The following is a 21,339-nucleotide window of genomic DNA, read 5'->3' on the forward strand; positions in this document are numbered from 1 at the left end:
GGCTAAGGGAAGCCGCCGCGGAGTAACCTGAGTAAAGTTGGGCAGCAGGGCCCTATTAAATGCAAGTTCTAATCTATTACGAGCTTTGGAAGGCTCTTTCCGTCCCAGTTGCCTAACCTTAGTAAGCTAATCCACTTAACTCTGACCAATCAGGGCAGACCACTGGAAGGCTGAATTTGGACTTACAAACAAGAAAGTCTTATAACTTCCTGTATGTACACTTTAGTAGAAATTCAACAATATGATATTGTTGGATTTATTAATACCATTCCGGGAAGTCTTAGAATGGCATTTCTATCCCTCTCCTATCCATAGTTATTAATCAATAACTTCCTACCATGTTAACCTATGTAACAGGGGATTTGCAATGTGAAAAATGACTTGGGCCATTTTTCCAGCACCAGGACTTACAAAAACATATTTTATAAGCACTTGTCTTATATCTACAGGAACCCGACCCCATGTGCAACTTGGGGAGACTTTAGGGGTTCTGAATCTGTAAAAATATTGCAGATCCTCCCTCCACAGTGTTCCTAGCATCAAAGTCGAATTTGAGTAGCACTGTACCCCAATGTGGGGAGTGAAATGTGAAATTTCACTTTACCCAGGCATATAAAAACTCATTTTATAAGGGTGTACCTTATAAATACCTGACCCCCCACCCCTGGGATACCTAGGGGAGACCCTGGGGGTTCCCAATATGCCAAAACATTGTAGGTTATCCATTTTAAGTGCCCCAAACACCAAAGTCGAGTTTGGGCACAATATACTTTTTAAAAGCAGTCTTGGCATCCAGTGCTGCTTTTAAACTGACCTCAAGCTTCAGCAGTACACACATGCTAGTGCAAAAAGAGCTGCCGGCCACTAAACTGCCATTCCCCAGGGTACTAGGGACTTCTGGGTAGTTTCAATCCCCCTGCCCTATTATATACATGGGGCTTATTGGGTAGGTAATGGCAATCACAGGGGTACCTCACCATACCATTGTGTACCCTAGTGTATGCAGGTGTTTTAACTGTATTCTAATGTGTTTCTTTCAGCATAGCAGTGGCCCTGGCCCTGGTTAGGCAGAACCCAGAGTCAGTCAGAGTCAGGTACCACCAGCATCAGTTAGCAAAAAGTTGGGGGGGTGCCCAGGGCACAGGATGACTTTGCAACATAGCCCCCCCCCCCAAACGAAAGGTGATGGGTTACTAACCTACACCCTGGTAATCCTCATCAGCTAAGTGGAAAAACCTGGATAGTCCATCTGCATTTGCATGGGCAACCCCAGGTCTGTGTTCCACTGTAAAGTCCATTCCCTGTAGGGAAATGGACCACCTTAACAGCTTGGGATTCTCCCCTCTCATCTGCATGAGCCATCTGAGAGGTCTGTGGTCAGTTTGAACACGAAAGTGAGTCCCAAACAAATATGGTCTCAACTTTTTCAGGGACCACACCACAGCAAAAGCCTCTCTCTCAATGGCACTCCACCTCTGCTCTCTGGGAAGAAGCCTCCTGCTAGTAAAGGCAACTAGCTGATCAAGGCACCCTTCATTTAGCTGTGACAACACTACCCCAATCCCTTGCTCTGAAGCATCTGTCTGAACCACAAATTATTTTGTGTAGTCAGGGGCCATTGGCACTGGTGCTGAACACATGGCAGCTTTCAGAGTGTCAAAAGCCTTCTGACACTCTGGGGTCCAAATCACCTTCTTGGGCCTCTTTTTAGAAGTGAGGTCTGTTAGGGGCCCCACAATGGTCCAACAAACCTTCTATATTACCCTGTCAGTCCAAGGAATGCCCTGACCTGAGTCTGGGTAACAGGAGCTGTCCAATCCAAAATAGTTTGGATTTTAGCTTGGAGAGGCTGTACATGGCCCCCTCCTACCAGGTGGCTCAGGTACACCACAGAATTCTGCCCTATTTGGCACTTGATTGCCTTAATAGTCAGTCCTGCCTGCTGCATGGCCTGAAGCACTTCCCTTAGGTGGCTTAAGTGATCCCCCCAGGTAGAACTATATACAGCTATATCATCCAGTTAAGCTGCACTGAACTGTTCCAACCCAGACAAGACCCTGTTCACCAACCTTTGGAAGGTGGCAGGTGCATTCTTTAATCCAAAGGGCATTACCGTGAACTGATAATGTCCCTCTGGTGTGGAAAATGCTGACCTTTCCTTTGCTCCATCAGTGAGGGCAATCTGCCAGTAACCTGAAGTCAAATCAAAAGTACTCAGGTACTTAGAAGCCCCTAACCTATCAATGAGCCCTCAACTCTGGGTATAGGGTTAGCATCAGTCTTTCTGACTGCATTCAATCCTCTGTAGTCCACACAGAACCTTAACTCCTTGGGTCCCCCCTGAGGATTAGGTTTGGGTACCAGCACCACTGGACTGGTCCATGGACTCTCAGACGGTTCAATTACCCCCAGTTCCAGCATCTTAGCAACCTCAGCTTTAACACTGGCTCTGACATGGTCAGACAACCTGTACAGTTTATTTTTGAAAGGTAGGCTGTCACCAGTGTCAATGTGGTGCACACACCACTCAGTGATGCCTGGGGGCAAAGAGAACAGGCCAGCAAACTGCTCCAGCACTTGCTTACAGTCTCTGTGCTGCTGGTCTGTCAATTTGGGAGAGAGTACAACTCCCTCCACTGACCCATCTTGCACATTAGTGGAGAGGAGGTCGGGCACAGGCTCAGTTTCCTCCTCCACACCCTCATCAGTGACCAGTAACATGGTCATGTCTGCCCTGTCATGGTGAGGTTTCAATCTATTCACATGCAGGACCCTGTGAGGGTTCCTGGGGGTGCCAAGGTCAACCAAATAGGTTACCTCACCCTTCTTTTCTAAGATTGGATAGGTCCCACACCACTTGTCATGGAGGGCCCTGGGAGCCACAAGCTCCAACACCTACACCAATTGTCCTGGAGTATACTCAGGCATAATATCCTTTTGATCATACCAGTGCTTCATGAGCTCCTGGCTGGCCTCCAGTTCCTGTTTGCCTTGTACATGTACTCTGCCATTCTAGATCTCAGGCCTAGCACATAGTCAAGCACATTGTCCTTAGCTTCTTTACGAGGCTTCTCTAAAGACTCTCATGGCAGGCTCAATGGCCCCTCACAGGGTGTCCAAACACCAACTCAAAGGGACTGAAACCAACCCCTTTCTGTGGCACCTCCCTGTAGGCAAACAGTAAGCATGGGAGGAGAACATCCCATCTCCTCCTGAGTATCTCAGACAACCCATTTATCATGCCCTTCAAGGTTTTGTTGAATCTCTCAACAAGACCATTTGCTTGTGGGTGATAGGGGGTGGTGAACTTGTAGTTGACACCACACTCATCCCACATAGCAGTCAGATAGCTGGACAGGAAGTTTGTGCCCCTATCTGGCACCACCTCCTTTGGAAAACCTACTCTGATGAACACACCAATCAGTGCTCTAGCCACTGCAGGAGCATCAATGGTTCTAAGAGGTATGGATTTAGGGTACCTAGTAGCATGGTCAACTACCACTAAAATATAACTATTCCCTGATTCATTAGGTGAGTCCAGGGGACCAACAATGTCCATTCCCACCCTTTCAAAAGGAACCCCCACCACTGGCAGTGGTATTAGGGGAGCCTTTGTCTTGCCCCCTGCCTTGCCACTGGCCTGGCAGGTGACACAGGAGCTGCAAAACTTCTTTACCTTTTCAGACATATGCGGCCAGTAGAAATGGTTCACCAACGGGTTCCATGTATTTGTCTGTCCCAAATGTCCTGCCAAGGGGCTATCATGACCCAAAGTCAGGATGAACTCTCTGTACGTTTGGGACACCACCAACCTCCTGGTGGCCCCCTCCTTGAGGTTTCTGGTCTCAGTATAAAGCAGCCCATCTTCCCAGTAGAGTTTGTGAAACCCACTGTCATCCCCCTCCTCTTGCTTAGAAGCAATCTGCCTCAAGCTCTCAATGGTGGGACAGTCACACTGTCCCTGACTGAACTCCTCTCTGGAGGGTCCACCTGCTCCTGTCAGTTCTGCCAAATCTGACAGCTCTGGCAGGGATGGAGTCCCTCTCTCAGAGGCCAGATCCTCCCCATCAGGGTTAGATTCTTTCTGCACCTCTGGAGTTCCCTGGGCTGGCTCACCAGGCCCAGTACCCTTGTCGTTGGATGCTTGGCCCTTTGTTCCAGGGTCCAAGTGTCCAGCTCCTCCCTTCTGGCTAGTCTGTGACCTAGTCACAGCACATACCCACTCAGGGAGCTCCAATATTTTCATATGGAGTCCTCTCTCCACCTCTGACCACTGAGAGGCTTCAAGATCATTGCCCAGTAAACACTGGACTGTGAGCACCCTTGACACAGATACCTTCATAGGGCCTGTCACACCTTCCCATTTCAAATCCACCACAGCTATAGGATGGAGTTTGGTAGTGCTGTCTGCATAAGTCACCTGGTGAAACTCACCAGGGAACAACCTCTCTTGAGGCACCAGTTCATATAGGACCATAGTTACACTAGCCCCATTGTCTCTTATAGCCTCAACCTCAGTCCCACTCACTTTAGGCCTCTGCCTGTACTTGTCCATGTTTGGACGGAAGGCAGCAAGGGTGGCAATATTTATCCCACCCAGGGACACTAAGGTTGCTTCCACCACCTGACTACCCCTCTCTGGGGTACCACTCTCCACCCCTACATTTACACTGGCAATCCCTGTGGATGGCCCCTTAAGGTGGAGCTTATTGGCGCAGACAGCATCTCCCTGCTTATGCCCTGGCTGGTTACAGCTAAAGCACTTACCCACTTTTGAGGGATCAAAGAACCTACCAGGCTTTCCCTGAAACCCCCTCCCTTTGAATTTGGGTTGGCTCGGCCACCCCCCCCCCCCCCCCCACTCCTTGTGCAGGTTTTTGTGGGTCTTTGGAGGACTCCTTAGGTTTTTGACCTTCATTTCCCTGGGCTTTCCCTTGGGAAGGGACCTGTCCTCCTTTCTTCTGGTCAACCCCCTGGTGCTGAATGGAAACCTGGGTTCTCACCCACTCATCAGCTGACTCCCCCAACTCTCTGGGGTCTGTCAGCTTAGAGTCCACTAGATACTGGTGTAACCTCTCTTCTGCACAATGAGTAAAAATATGTTCCTTCAAAGACAAATTATGCAATCCCTCATATGTGTCAACTTTCTTACCAACAATCAAGCCTTCCAGTGCCTTTACTGAAATGTCCACAAAGTCTACCCAAGACTTTGAACTCAATTTCTGGGTGCCTCTAAACTTCACCCTGTACTGTTCTGGAGTCAGACCAAATCGCCTGACTAAGCATGCTTTCATCTGCTGGTATGATTCGGCTTCCTCCCCTTTCAGGGTCAGGAACCTATCCCTCCCAGCTACTGGAATCAACTCCCACAGGAGTGCACCTCAATACCTAGAGTGAACCCTACTTATTTTAAGGGCCCTCTCAAAAGCTGCTAGCCACCTGTCAATGTCATCCCCCTCAGTGTACTTGGGCACTATGCCCTTGGAAATGTTTAGGTTCAAATCTACCACCTCTCGACATCTCAACATCTTCTTCACTTTCGCTGCCACCATTCCTCTTCTCCTCGTCCATCTCCCATTTTCTCCTAGCCAATTCCAATTTCTCCTTCTCCAAGGCAATCAACTCTAATTGAGCCTGGAGATGTCTCTCTGCAAGAGACAGTAGTGGTGCCTGCCAAAGGGACCCTTCCCCACTCCCACCACCACCTTGGTCTACCTGGCTAACACTAGTCACAATGGAAGAAGTCTCATCCTCACCCCTATCTTGTGTGAGGTTGGGGGAACATCCTACCACCCCGCTGGGTTCTCCTCAGCTGCCCTGACCAAGGCTTGTAGGGACTCAAGCAACCATGCCTTCCTCATCTTCTTGGCAACAGGCAGCCCCCTAAGCCTACACTGTTCCCTAAGTTCAGAAAGCTTGAACTGGGACAGTTTAGTCAGGTCCAGCTCCAAGGTTCCCTAGTTTTGGGTCACAAAAAACTAGGCACAACAGACTTAGAACAGTTGAGAAAAATCAAAACAATGGATTAAAAACAGTTTAGTCCAAATTCCAAAAATATAACTCAAAAGTTTTGTTCTAAGGCATTTTAGAGGATTTTTATAATCTTAAATCATTCACTGAAAGGTGTACTTTTTAAACACAAGTCCTCATCCCACCGCTGCCACAAAATGTTGGAAATTGGGTAATTGGTAGGGGCAAATGTAGGTATGCAACTGGCAATAAGGCCACTAACACATGATTGGACTCAGCATAGGTCTTAGAAAATTATTCCTATGCTCAACCCTTGGTAACATGGCTGCGAGCAGACAGGCTTAACTTCAAAGACAGGTATGTAAAGCATTTAAAAACACCATTTCAGTAACTAATTAAGACACAACACATCATAAAAATCCAACACCAATTTATAGAAATAGGAATATTTTTATCTTTAAGATGACACCAAAACGACAAAATTCCAATGCAGGGAACCGGAGATATGAATTTTCAAAGATTTAATAAAATATAGCACTTAGAAGATTATAGCACCATATTGTGATACCTGCTCGCGATAAACCGGACCAAAGTCAAAGTTTCAGGCCAGGTACGATGGAGCCCTGAGTGGCTACAGATCCCGGCAGGTCCCGGTCTCAGTTTCTACCTTTACACTTAGAAACTTTTTTGGAGCTTTTCTTCCCGAGGGTCATCAAAGCTCCCAGCCAGTCCGGATCCGGTGAGGATTCGCCAGCTTGACTTGTGACGAGGTCCCGGTCAACTTCCCTAAAGTGGAATTAAAATTTCAAGATTGCTTCAGCTGGACAACCCAGTAATCCAGGCCGACACGCGATGGAAGGCAGGCGGCTTGGCTCTCGCGGTTGCTCCCGGTCACCTTTTCTACGAGCGGACTTAGAAACTTTTCTGGAGCTTTTCTCGCGGGGTCTCTCGATGCTCCTCATGTAGCCGGATATGGTGAGGGTTGGCTGGCTTCAGATTTCTTCTAGTCCCGGTCAATCGCTGGAAGTTGGACCCATGGAGCTGTTAGCAGGACTAACCTGGATGGCTTGGCCGGCTCGCGGTTGAAGGCAGGCAGCCTCGGCTGACCAGGGTGAGTCGTTCCCTCTATGGAGCTTTTTTCAAAGTTGCTCCAAAGATCTCCAAACTTCTTGAACTTCTTCCTGAAGTTCCTCAAGGAGTCCCAAAGTGTCTCAAACTTACTCCAAGGGTATGGAAGCTCCAAGATGGTCCTTGAAAGTTGAGGATGTCAGTTACCACAATCCACTGGTACAAATTCCTTACAAATCCACTGATGGGTCTCCAAGGTGTAGATTTAGTTGGTGATGTTCCAGTTGAGCTCTTTTCACCGGTAGCTTTCAGGGAGTCCACTCTTTAGTTATTTTTCAGCAAAATAATCCACAGGGCTGTAGTTTCAGATGGTGCAGTTTTCAGAGGTCAGGCCTTAGAAATCTGTGCACAGCAAAACTTCTCAGCAGGGCACTTCTTGTGTCAAGACTCGCATGAGCCCTGTCCTGTTTCCCACAGTTAGCGTGAAAGCGGCCCGTCTTAACTTCCGCAATAAACGCGGAAAACAGCCCAAGGACTACACGTCCCATGAGCGCTGGCGGCAGCACGGCATGCACGCACAGCAGCGGAAGATTTATTATTCCACTTCTGCCCTGGCGACGTTGCCAAGTATTTTGGATTGCAAGACGCTTCAGTGTGGGCTGTTGTGTATTTCTTTGTTCCTGTTTTTGTCCGTAGTTTTAGAGCGGCAGTCAGCGGGGGACGTCTTTGAGCAGAACCACTGTTGAGTCCCCGGTGAATATTGGCTGCAATTTCAACCCGGTGGAAGGATCATCAGTCCCGATACTCACTGGCTAACAGAGCGGGTCTGGTAAGGGTGCAGTTGCATCACTTCTGCCACCGGCGAGCATTGAGCTTTGAAAGTATTTAGGAACATTAACACAGGGGGAGTGCACCTGGATTACTTATCCCTCGAGGTCTACGCTTGTGGGTGCAAGCAGTTTGTATCAGTATTGTGACTAACCCAAAGCACTAGGTGTTCCTCCTCGTTGGTGAGATACACGTTTGGGGTCTCTTGCAAGTGGTAGGAATACCGGTGCAAGGGTGTATGGTAGGAGTTGTTTCAGCTTCTACAGACAGTGTGTGTGTGAAAACCTTGACTTGTTCACCAGGATTGAATAGGGAATACTTTTACTTTTTTTTGTGGAGAATTGATCTTCACATATCCCGTGGAAATAATATCAACTTAAGGATCTGAGTTTGCTAACTATGTTGTTATGCTTATGTATCCGTTTTAGCAGGGGATTGTGGATGAGCCAAGACGGTCTCATACAACCTCTGCGATACCATACCATACCAGAGAAGAATCTGGGTATGTCAAACCGTGAGGAGAGGGGTACACATAGAGAGAATATCCCGCACACCTCATAGATCTGAAATAATTGTTTTCTTTCTCTCTTTAGTGTTCGTATGTGTCCTTGATTGTGACTGGGTCTTGTGCTCACCTGGCTCACATTCTTGGGTGGAGCATGCTGAGCTGGATCCAGTAGAATACCACACGTCCTTCTTTTTCTTTACAGGTGGTTATATCTTAGTTATGTCAGACCACCAACTAAGGCAGGGGAAGAGGATGTTGTGTATCAATAGATGTTGATGGTATTTGCTTTTGTGTCTTTACAGGTCTCCTTCCCCACTGTTCTCTCCCTTTCCTTCCCTCGCTTGATCGCTTCACTGTTCTGTGCTATAATAGCACTCAGACTTGGAGCTATCAAGAGGTGGACCATAACGAGCCTCGTTTCGATCCTGAGGAGTTGAGGAGCACGACATCTTGCTTCAGTAAGTTTCAAGCAGCAGATCTAGAGGGCTCTGCCCCTCTCAGATACTTATTCCAAGTTCTCTGGGTCATGCAGGAGGTCACTTCTGACCAGTGTGGCATTATTTTGTCCCAGAGTGCATCAAACCTTCCAAATCCATAATGGCTGATTTTCCAGCAATGAGGTAAGAGCTGGGTAAACACACCCCTGGGATGGCTAATTTACTTAGACTCTCCCCCCTGCATCTGCTTATACCATCCTTAATCCTACCATCTGCCTGAGGTGGTAAGTTCAGAGCTGTATATGACACTGGCCTCTGCTCTCCTCTTTGAAGACCATGGTTTACAACTCCTCCCCCTGGCCTGGCATTCCTATGGAACAGCACAATGCCCTCCCAGGAGAGCTGGTCAACCCCAGGGGCTCTTTATCACCTCTACAAGGCAGAATGGCTAATCCACTTAACTCTGACCAATCAGGGCAGACCACTTGTGGTAAATATTCTTTTTTACCTAATACTGAATTTCATACGGAATCTTTAAAATAAAATAAAAATAGCTCAGAATAACAAGAGGCAGAATCCGTGGTATAAGAGGTTTTCTAAATGGGCTTTATTCCATCAAAAATGGCCGACTCGAGTCGCGGCCTTCAGGTTCCGTCACCACGAGGGTTCAGGAAGTGAAGTACAATACTTTATTGACAAGAAGTAACTTTTATAGGTCATACCCTTACAATGAAACAAATGCAAAAAAGGCGTAACGATTGATAAGATAAATTAACATAGTGATACGTAATTGAAACTAGGCGTAATAAGGAGCAAAAAGAAACATGATTGGCTCTGGTTATCTTACATAGGTGGATCTATACGATAATACTTAACATAGATGCGTGCGCAGCAGTATGACGTGTGAGTGACGTGCAACTAGGGGGTGAAGGGACTTGACATTTAGCTCTACATGTGGAGACGAGAAGTCTGGGGGGTCAAGTCAACCTAATCCCAAATCATATCTAACATCCTATGTTTAAAGAACTATGTTATCCACAAGGAAGGACTCTCGGACAGAATCTAGTCTATACTGACTGTGTGCGTGCACAAACGCCTAAGTGTCTATATGAGATGCGAGAGGCAGAAAACTTTCCATGGCAGTAGGGCTATGAATCACTTGCAGGAGGACGGAAAGGCTGAGTCCTTTGCTTGTGAGCTAAAGGAAATGTTTACCTAAATCACTAGACAGGAATGCATCGGCTGAAGAGCAAAATAGATAATTCGAAGGTGAAATACAGCTTCTTGGCAGGCAGGCGAAAACTGGCCGAGGCAGGCACCGTTAGCTGCGCAGGGAGTAGGACAAAGTTCATGGATACAGATGCGAGCTCAAGCTGAAGCTGTCAAAAGACAGAGAGCAGGGAAAGGCTTTGAGGACAGAATCGGGCCTACTTGCCTGAACTGTAAAAATGTAGTAATTTAGCCATATAAAGTCGGTGGCCTTTCATACTTAGGAATCGAATATCCAGCCCATCGATGGCGAATCTGACAGAGAACATGTCGACGGTAGACACACGTATGTTTGCGTCTTAGAAACTGGAACTGGAGGGAACATACATGTACTTGTAACATGCATATAGAACCGTTGGGGTCCAAGATAGGGGACATAACTGATTAGGAAAATCCACATTTCCACATTCCCTCCTTGTCCCCTACTTGCCCTTCAAGAGATATCAATCTTCATCATTCCATCGATTTGCTCATGGAGCATCATTTCTTCTTCCTTCTTCTTCCGGCATTTTGAACGAGAACTGTGATATGGAATGCATGATGTGGCACACAGACCACAAATCGCTGGTCCACATTGCAGGCATAAACAACAACTGAAAAGCATAAGAAGGCCAATACCTAGGAAGGATAGAACTCTCCATCCCCAGGCTGATATCACACTCCAAAACCACCCGGACCACGTCCAAGTGCCTGGATTTTCGTGTATCTGGCTTACAATCTTATGAAGGCGTGTTATAGCTTTATATACAGATGGCGAATTTTCTGGTATGAATATGCAGCAGCTGGATCCGATGACCCTGCAAGCTCCGCCCCTATCGGCCAGGATGACGTCAAGGACAAGACGATTCTGGAGAACAACAATTCTCATCACTGATTGTTCCTCTGTCAGATTGCCTAGGGCGGCTATAGTCTCGTTTACTACAGCTTCAAGAGTCTTGGTGAGTCTGCGTATCAGCTTACTATTTGATATGGTACCTATATAGGGAAAGATACCTTTATTGAAATCTACATACTTGTCCCATGCCGTCTCAGTATAATCGACAACTGGGAGATCTCTACGCTCTCTTTTGTGTACTAAATGAACATTTCGATAATAATCAGGGGGAGCTAGAAAAACAGGTGGCAGAAGGAATGCTATGTAACAGGTACCATCCCAATCTAGAGGCAGACGCATATATGCCGTCTGACCACATATAAAGTAAGAATGGCGAGAAGCTCTAAATGAAGATTTACCTTGATCACGATATTCTACTGTAGTAACGCATTGGCTATGGCCCATATGTATGGAACCAACTTTTCTCACACATAATTCACCCTTAACTGGAAATACAGACATAGTGGGCAGAATTAGTTCAACTTCGGATTTGACATTCAAAATCATAAGATTAGGCTTAAAATTACCTAATTTATACACTTCATTTTCTAATTCAGTTCCTGTTCTACTGGGGTGACCCTCCTTATTAGGGTGACAGACTTTGAATAAAACTAGATTCAGATTTCCCCATATCCAATGTTGTTGGTAAACTGCTGTGTCTGGGTCTATGGAATTTAATAAACTAAACCATGCTCCACAGGAGCCATTGTGTGTGAACGGATGTGGAAAGAAAGGCAGAACTCCTTTGTTATTCTGATAGGGAGGGAGTCGGCCACACACCCAACAATTGGTGGCATTACTAGTCTGATGGGAATGATGTAACATACTAATGAAGGTGTTGTTGCGCAGCGCAAGTCTATAGGACAACTCATGTGGGGGTAATTCACTAAAAGAATGTTCATCAGTTATATTGAAAGCACGTTTAGAAACAGGATAATACATATGCAACAATATACTTGCAGTAACTATTAAAAAACTCAAGGAAAACAAAATTAATAAAGTCACAATACAGTGGCTACGCAGTAATTTACAATAAGCATGTCGTTTCATTATGATTCTGGACTCTACATCATTCAGACCTAAGGGATACATGTCGGGACAGATTCAACCGCTTCACCTTGGAGAGGACTTAAACAATCAAATCGTCCGACAGTTTGGATCTGGACCTGAGTTTCTGCTTATAGAGTTCGGTGCTACTGGCCTCAGCCAAGGGTAGCTTTGAGTCAATGGGGGAAGACACACGGGGAGTACTGTTTGTGTCAGGAGGAAGTCCATGAAATTTCTTGATATGGCTGGAATGCACCCAGCCTTTTCTCCCTTCGATCTTCACAGCTGTTCTGGTTGTCAGCAGGACCAACTTAGGAAGCCTCCACCTTGGCTCCAGTTGGGTTTTCCGATCAAAATTCCTGACGAGAACATAATCGCCGGGAATTACATCATGAGGTTTCACCTCGGTGTTGTCGGGAAAAGCTGCGACTACCTGTGAACGACAAGATTGTAGTGCAGACATCAAGGAAGCCAGGTAATCTGTCAGCATATTACAGTCAACATCAGTTATTTTACGGGGTATAGGCGTCCCCCACATATTCGGTGGTCTACCAAAGATCACTTCATAAGGGGATAGCCCTGCTCGAGAGTGTGCTACCATTCTCATGTAAAATAGTGCAACTGGTAAGGCTACTATCCAGTCAACACCTTTCTCCTTACATATTTTAGACAATCTGATTTTCAAAGTTTGATTATGTCGTTCCACGAGACCTGCTGCCTCGGGGTGTCGGACACAGTGGAATTTCCACTGATATCCCAACAAAAGTGAGACATGTTTCATTAATTCGGATGAGAAAGGCTGGCCGTTATCTGAATATACAACACGTGGTAGCCCGTACCGTGGGAAGAATTCTCGAACTAACTGTTTGGCAGTAGTCGGGGCCGTGTAATCTGATACGGGGTACGCCTCTGTCCAACGGGAGAGAGCGCAGACAACTACGAGAACATATTTGAATCCTCGACAACGTTCCATCTGAATATAATCCATCTGGAGGACTTCAAAAGGATGGTCAGGAGGCTGAAATCCACCCTGCTCTACGGGAACACCCTTTCCTGGATTGAACTGACAACATATCATACAGGTACGAACTTTTTGTTTAGCTGCTGCTCGTAAATGTTTGTTGAACCAAATGTGCTGAATGCTGTCTAGCATAGCCTTCTCTCCTAAATGTGCTGGACTGTGAACTGTAGCTATAATGGCTTGAACCATGGAATCAGGGAGAAACCATACAGATTTCTCCTTCGTCATCCATCCTTGATCTGTCTGGATCCCTCCTAGTTCAGTCCACTTCTTTATTTCTTCTGCTGTGGCATGTGTCTGTATGTCAATTACGTCAAGTGCGGGATCCTTAATTGTCATACACTGTGTTGGTGTCTGAACTATTGGCTTTGTCATGTCTAATGTGCGATTCTGAGCAGTCTGTTTAGCTGTTCTGTCAGCTAAATCATTGCCTTGAGAAATGGTATCAGTAACCTTTGTGTGTGCTTTACATTTCATAATCGATATAGCAGTGGGTAGATGTATTGCGTCTAACAAGGCATGAATGAGGGGTCCGTGCTGAATGTGGGCACCATGGGAGGTTAAATAACCTCTCTCTCGCCACAGCACGCCGAAGTCGTGTACAACTCCGAATGCATAACGTGAGTCAGTGTATACATTAACTTTCTTATTTGTGGCTTGAATACAGGCTTGCGTTAGAGCAATAAGTTCTGCTGCTTGGGCTGACAAAGTATCTATACAATTTGTCTCAATAACTTCAGTGTCTGTTGTGACTGCATACGCGGTCACTAAATCTCCTGTATTTGTTCTCATGCACGATCCGTCTACATACAACGTCAGGTCTGGATCTAACAACGGAACGTCTGTCAAGTCTTGTCTAGGTTTCGTCTTTATTTCAATGATTTCAACACAATCATGAGCTAGTGGGTCTGTTCCAATTACAGGTAATAGTGTAGCAGGATTCAATGTATTACACCGTCGGATCTCTATGTGTGGTTGAAACAATGTCAGTTCATAACCGGTAAGTCTTGCTATGGTCAAGTGTTGTGTTTGTGTTCGGTTCACAAGAACCTCTACTGCATGTGGTACTTGTACTGTCAATGGGTGTCCTAATACTATGGCATCGCTTTGTCTGATTGCTAAAGCTGTCGCTGCCACTGATTTCAGGCATGCAGGCAAAGCCTGAGCTACGGGATCTAATGTACTGGAAAAATAAGCACATGGCTTGCGTGATCCTGCTTGATCCTGAGTGAGTACTGACAAGGCAGTACCTTCGCGTTCTGTAACAAAGAGTGTAAAATGTTTGCTATAACATGGTGTTGCTAAAACAGGTGCTTGACATAAAGCTTCCTTTAGGCTTTCAAAAGCTTGTGTATGTTCCTGAGTCCAAGGGAGAACAGTCGATGTGGCTGCCTCCTGTGTGGTTAACTGAATGAGTGGTTTTGCTAGAAATGCGTACTGAGGGATCCACTGCCTACAATATGAAGTGAGGCCTATGAAAGCCCGCACCTCCTTTTGTGTCTGGGGTATTGACATGTTAGCAATTAACTGGATGCGATCTGGTGTAAGCTGCCTTCCCTCCTTGGACAGCGAGTGACCAAGATAAATAACTCGCTGGACACAGAATTGCAGCTTAGAAGGAGACACCTTGTGCCCCTTGTCGGCTAGGAAATGTAAAACTGTCAGAGAAGCTTTTTCACATTCTGGCTCGCTTCTCGCTGTGATCAGCAGATCATCGACATATTGAAGCAGTGCAGTATTGACTGGCATGTGGATACTGTCAAGTTCTCGTTTCAGTGCTTGGCTGTAGATGCTGGGGCTTTCTGTGAATCCTTGGGGAGCGCGTGAGAATTTAAAACTGCGCCCATTTAAACTGAATCCGAACAAGTATTGGCTTTCCGGATCTATTGGGACGCTGAAAAAGGCATTCTTGAGATCGATTACAGTAAAGAATGTTGCTTCGGAATCAATTGCTGTCAACAATGATGATATATCAGGGACCACAGGGAATTGTGGTACAATACACTTGTTTAGTTCACGCAAATCAATAACCAATCGGTATACTGGTGGGGCAGTAGGATCAGTTCGTTTAAGAATCGGAATTATCGGTGAATTACATACATTGGAGTCTGTTTCTACAACTACTCCCTGGGCAATCAGCTCATCAATGATTTTCAGCAAAGCCACTACAGCATCATGCGGTAACTTGTATTGTCGCATTCGTGGTAGTACCACTCCTGCTTTCAGTGTGACTCGATAGGGTGTAATGTTCATGCAGCCAACATCCGTAGGGCCTTGTGCCCATAGATGTACTGGTAAAGTCTGTAGTCGGGGATCCATGTCCCTAGACACATAGTGACCTTTAAAATCACGTAAAAACAACCTTACTCCTTCCGGAGAACAACATATTATGGCTCCTAGTGCTTTCAGAGTCTTAATTCCTAACAGATTTTCTGGGCATGATTTAGTAAGCAGTAAATCTGTAGTTCGTGTCAAAGGTCCTATCGTAAGTGGTAGAGGCTGTGATACTTCATTAACAATAGGTTTTCCTGAAAAACCAAGGGAAACATTTTGAGAGCCTGAGAGGGGTGCCCCTGGAACTTCACTACGTTTTATAGTTGTTCGACTTGCCCCTGTATCGAGTAAGAATTTTCTATCTTGACCTAATAATTCACTATGTACATAAGGTCCTTCTTGATCCACAGGAATCTCGATAAGCGGTAAGTCAACTTCCCTCTCTAGGCTTGTTCATGCGTAACGCTGATACTCAGGATATTCATACTGTGCAGTCTGATACATTTGTCGTGTTGTGGTTTGTGTGGCAGTAGCAGGCAACGGTGGTGCAGCTGGCACAAACTGTATGGGTTGCTGTGAGGCTGGCATGGACTGTTGTTGAACTGGCATGGACTGTCCATGCTGCATAGCTCCTTGTTCATTCTGATCTTGTCTAACTAATCGTGGTCTCTCCTTTGCAATACCTGTAGCTATATTACGTTTCAGGACTGGACAATCGTGTACATAATGGCCCAGTTGTTTACAGTAATTGCAGGTTCCCTTTACAGGAACTGCAGAATCACCAGAATGTGTCACACCCTTTTTGTGACCATCTGCTGGTACTGTCTGAGAAACTAGCATTTTCATTTTTGTATCCTTCATGCGTCTATGCTCGTGTTCTTGTTCATCCCTAATTCTATTGTGATGATACTGTAACATTTGTAGCATTTGCGACGGAGTGTTACTTTGCCAGGTACTCTCGAATTTCAATATTCTATTCTTCACTGGAGGCAATGCATTTTCCACTAATTTTGTCACAAATAAATGTGGATATGAGTCACTACTTGCTTTTATACCACTATTTATACCAAAACATTTTTCAAATCGAGCATAATAATCGCTTGTGTCTTCATCTTGCTTTTGTTTGCAGGCTGTGATTGCACCCCAATCTTCCTTTTTTGTAGTTAATAAACGTGGCAGTACCTGTACTAGTAAACCTGGTAACAGTTTAACTTTATCCCCGAGCCCTGAACCTGCAGTTCGGGCCCTTTCTTCCTCTGCTAATGCTGTCCAGTCTATCTTTTGGTCTCCCACTTCCCACTCTTTTTCTTTCAGTTTTTCATAAATGCCAGCAGGCAAAAGCACCTTTAATATCGTCATAATATCAGGAAAGGTGTACTCTCCCATCAGTAACATGTCTTTAATTTCTCGGTGGAAACCCGCTGGGTCTTTGTCATGACTAGGTACTACTTTTTTCATTTCTAATAATTCCATTTTTGATATGGGTGTGTAAACAAATACACGGTGAAACTCATTGTCTTCGCCTTTTATTGGGTGCACTTCTCGTAGGGGATTTTGTCTATCCATATAGTACGGCGCTCTTTCTCTGCGGGGCAGCGAGAGAGAATCCGGACTTACAAAAAGGACATACTGCTTACGTGACACTAATATCTCTTTAATTAGCTTGTTACTAGAACCTCTCCATCTGTTTGTGAGTAGTTCCGTTAATATATCAGGTAAAGGACCAGGGTCAGCATGTTGGCTCTTATATAATATGAGGAGTTGCTGAATCATATAGATTCCAGCTAAACGTTGTTCATCTGTACTGAGATTAAAAAACGTGTGTGCTACGGTCTCATCACCGTATTTTTCAGGACTGTCAATCCAGTGAACAGCTGATCTGGCTAATTCTTGCTCATCCATGGAATCGAGGAGGTGGTAACCCCTTCGTTCTCGTAATATTTTATCTGCGGCTTGAAACGAATGTTCAGGAGACTTCAGATTTATTACAGGCGTCGGATACGTTCTGCTATTATTTGGACATACAGAGTGTATGGGATCAGAAAAACATCTAGTATTTTCACAGGATCTTCCTCTGCCTACATAGGCTATGGTCTCTGACTGTCTTGCGGAATTCCCTGATTCGGACACTTCATCTTGCTCGAACTCGTCTGTTCCCAATCTCTCTTCATGAATACGCTCTATTTCTTTTACGGATTTTTCGGCACATGGCTATTATACAATTTTGCTTATCGTGTCTCCCTTCTGATATATTCTGACTCCATCTTGTAAGAATAAGCATTGCATTCGGGTCTACCCCCGGACGGTCTTGATTTCTGATCACACAGTTTATGAGGAAACGTAACAGTTCCCCCTGTATCTCTACTTTCTGGAATTCCATAGCTCTGTTAATACATCCTGGATCTCGTCCTGTTTGAACAAAATGATATATGTTATCTAGATGCGTAATCATCCCTGGTAACCTCGCTAAATACTCTGCGGCTCGCCTGATACGTAATGATGCCAGGACCATTTCATCCTCTTTACCAACCACCGGGTCATATCTACAATTTACAAGGAGTTCTTTAAGCGTACGTTCACTTACGAATTTAGGTGTACGTGAATGCGCTGACTCTTGAAAAACAAGTTTATTTATTCTGGGTGGTGTAAAGGTACTGCTAGCACCTCCCGTGGCCCCATCTGGGGCGTCGGGTGTGAATGGGTTCGTCGAACGTGACACAGCAACTATGGGCGTCGACGCCCCTGTAGAATCGACTGCGGAGACAGATGCGGAAACAGATGTGCTTGCCGAAGCTTGCGTCGGGACTTGCTGTTGCACGGGGACAGATACCTGATCCTGACGTTGAACCCCTACACCAGACGGTCTATGTGGTGCGGCGTTAGCATACTCGGGAGCTGCGTCGTCTAGATATGAGGAAAGAAAAACATCTTCTGCGGTTCTGGGATGCCCTTTTGGATGTACCTTAATTGGAAATAATGGGGGTGGCAAGTCTTTTGGCATCTCTGGAGCAGCCTTAGGTAGTCCTTCGGCTAGAAGGGGATACATACCATTCATAAGAGCATTTCTTTGTCTATTTACTTGTTCTGATTTCACTCGGATACCTTCCTCAATTAATAGATTTTCTTGAACTTTATTTGAACTTTCTTTACTCCTCTCTTCTTGTCTACGTGCTTTTTCTGTACGTCTATGAGATTCTTTACGCCATAACTCAACAGCGTCTTTCTGTGACTGTCTGACCTTTCTTTTCCATAACTCTTCCTCCACTTTCATGATGCATTCTGCATCCCAGGTTCCCGCTACGGGCCACCTTTGACTTTCCGGCAATCCCTTGGTATAATCTACCCATAGATCAAGAAACAATATGGCATCTAAGCCATGCTTATGGTACATAAAATGCCCTGGAGTGTCCCTAGGAGGAATAGGAACTGCTTCTTCAAGCACCCCTTTTCTGGTAGTAATCTGTCTTAACTTCGAGAAGAGCGGCATATTGACAACTGATCTGATACTTACTCTTGAACTTACTTAATACGAAAAAAACCCCAATAATGAACAGTGTACAATGAACAATCATTCATACCACAATATGCAAGACATTTCTGAAAATATTAAACATTAAACATTTAACAATGACCGACAATGATGACAGTCTGCCTAACTAATCACCACGCTGAATTCTTGACAATAACTGCATACTTCGGAATACTTGATATACTGCTAAACAGTACATATACACTGCTAAACAGTGCAGACCGGATTTGTGTACCCAAATCCGTCTTGACCGGCACAACCTATGTGCGCGTCAACACGCCTCCCCGGCGATGGTACTCACCGAGTAGCTCCTTGAAACGGAAGGCCTCAGAGAATGGACAGGACTCGATGACTGCGGACAGCGGACCCTCTGGACATCGGGATTTCGAGAAACCTGGTGGGCCTCTGTATACCTCGGATCTTGCTCTCTCAGCTAGGCTCTGGTCGGGATACTTCGCACTTCTCACCGCCTCGTCTGGGTTGATCGCAGCCTCAGTCGCCCCCGCTTGACCGGAGGGAGCTTACAGGAAATCCTGCTGGTACGCGTTTATGGTCCGTCCAGTTGTGGCAGGAGACCGGGCCTGCAACGCACCGCCGGCGCGTGAGATGAGAAAGTGTCCCTGTTCGGGCGCCATTATGTGGTAAATATTCTTTTTTACCTAATACTGAATTTCATACGGAATCTTTAAAATAAAATAAAAATAGCTCAGAATAACAAGAGGCAGAATCCGTGGTATAAGAGGTTTTCTAAATGGGCTTTATTCCATCAAAAATGGCCGACTCGAGTCGCGGCCTTCAGGTTCCGTCACCACGAGGGTTCAGGAAGTGAAGTACAATACTTTATTGACAAGAAGTAACTTTTATAGGTCATACCCTTACAATGAAACAAATGCAAAAAAGGCGTAACGATTGATAAGATAAATTAACATAGTGATACGTAATTGAAACTAGGCGTAATAAGGAGCAAAAAGAAACATGATTGGCTCTGGTTATCTTACATAGGTGGATCTATACGATAATACTTAACATAGATGCGTGCGCAGCAGTATGACGTGTGAGTGACGTGCAACTAGGGGGTGAAGGGACTTGACATTTAGCTCTACATGTGGAGACGAGAAGTCTGGGGGGTCAAGTCAACCTAATCCCAAATCATATCTAACATCCTATGTTTAAAGAACTATGTTATCCACAAGGAAGGACTCTCGGACAGAATCTAGTCTATACTGACTGTGTGCGTGCACAAACGCCTAAGTGTCTATATGAGATGCGAGAGGCAGAAAACTTTCCATGGCAGTAGGGCTATGAATCACTTGCAGGAGGACGGAAAGGCTGAGTCCTTTGCTTGTGAGCTAAAGGAAATGTTTACCTAAATCACTAGACAGGAATGCATCGGCTGAAGAGCAAAATCGATAATTCGAAGGTGAAATACAGCTTCTTGGCAGGCAGGCGAAAACTGGCCGAGGCAGGCACCGTTAGCTGCGCAGGGAGTAGGACAAAGTTCATGGATACAGATGCGAGCTCAAGCTGAAGCTGTCAAAAGACAGAGAGCAGGGAAAGGCTTTGAGGACAGAATCGGGCCTACTTGCCTGAACTGTAAAAATGTAGTAATTTAGCCATATAAAGTCGGTGGCCTTTCATACTTAGGAATCGAATATCCAGCCCATCGATGGCGAATCTGACAGAGAACATGTCGACGGTAGACACACGTATGTTTGCGTCTTAGAAACTGGAACTGGAGGGAACATACATGTACTTGTAACATGCATATAGAACCGTTGGGGTCCAAGATAGGGGACATAACTGATTAGGAAAATCCACATTTCCACACACTGGAAGGCTCAATTTGGACTTACAAACAAGAAAGTCGTATAACTTCTTGTATGTAGTCTTTGAATGTCATTTCTATCCCTCTCCTACCCATAGTTATTAATCAATAACTTCCTACCATGTTAACCTATGTAACAGGGAATTTGCAATGGGAAAAATGACTTGGGCCATTTTTCCAGCACCATGACTTACAAAAACATATTTTATATGTACTTGTTTTATATCTACAGGAGACCCACCCCGTGTGCAACTAGGGGAGACTTTAGGGTTTCTGAATCTGTAGAAATATTGCAGATCCTCCCTCCACAGTGTTCCAAGCATCAAAGTCGAATTTGAGTAGCACTGTACCACAATGTGGGGAGTGAAATAAGAAATTTCACTTTACCCAGGCATATAAAAACTCATTTTTATAAGGGTGCACCTTATAAATACCTGACCCCCCACCCCTGGGATACCTAGGGGAGACCCTGGGGGTCACTAATATGCCAAAACATTGTAGGTTATCCATTTGTAAGTGCCCCAAACACCAAAGTCGAGTTTGGGCACAATTTACTTTATAAAAGCAGTCCTGGCACCCTGTGCTGCTTTTAATCTGACCTCAGCCTTCAGCAGTGCACATATGCAAGGGCAAAAAGAGCTGCTGGCCTCTAAACTGCCATGCCCCAGGGTACTAGGGACTTGTAGGTA

This window comes from Triturus cristatus, chromosome 3_2, assembly GCF_964204655.1.
Source record: "Triturus cristatus chromosome 3_2, aTriCri1.1, whole genome shotgun sequence".
In the NCBI taxonomy this organism is placed as follows: Eukaryota; Metazoa; Chordata; class Amphibia; order Caudata; family Salamandridae; genus Triturus; species Triturus cristatus.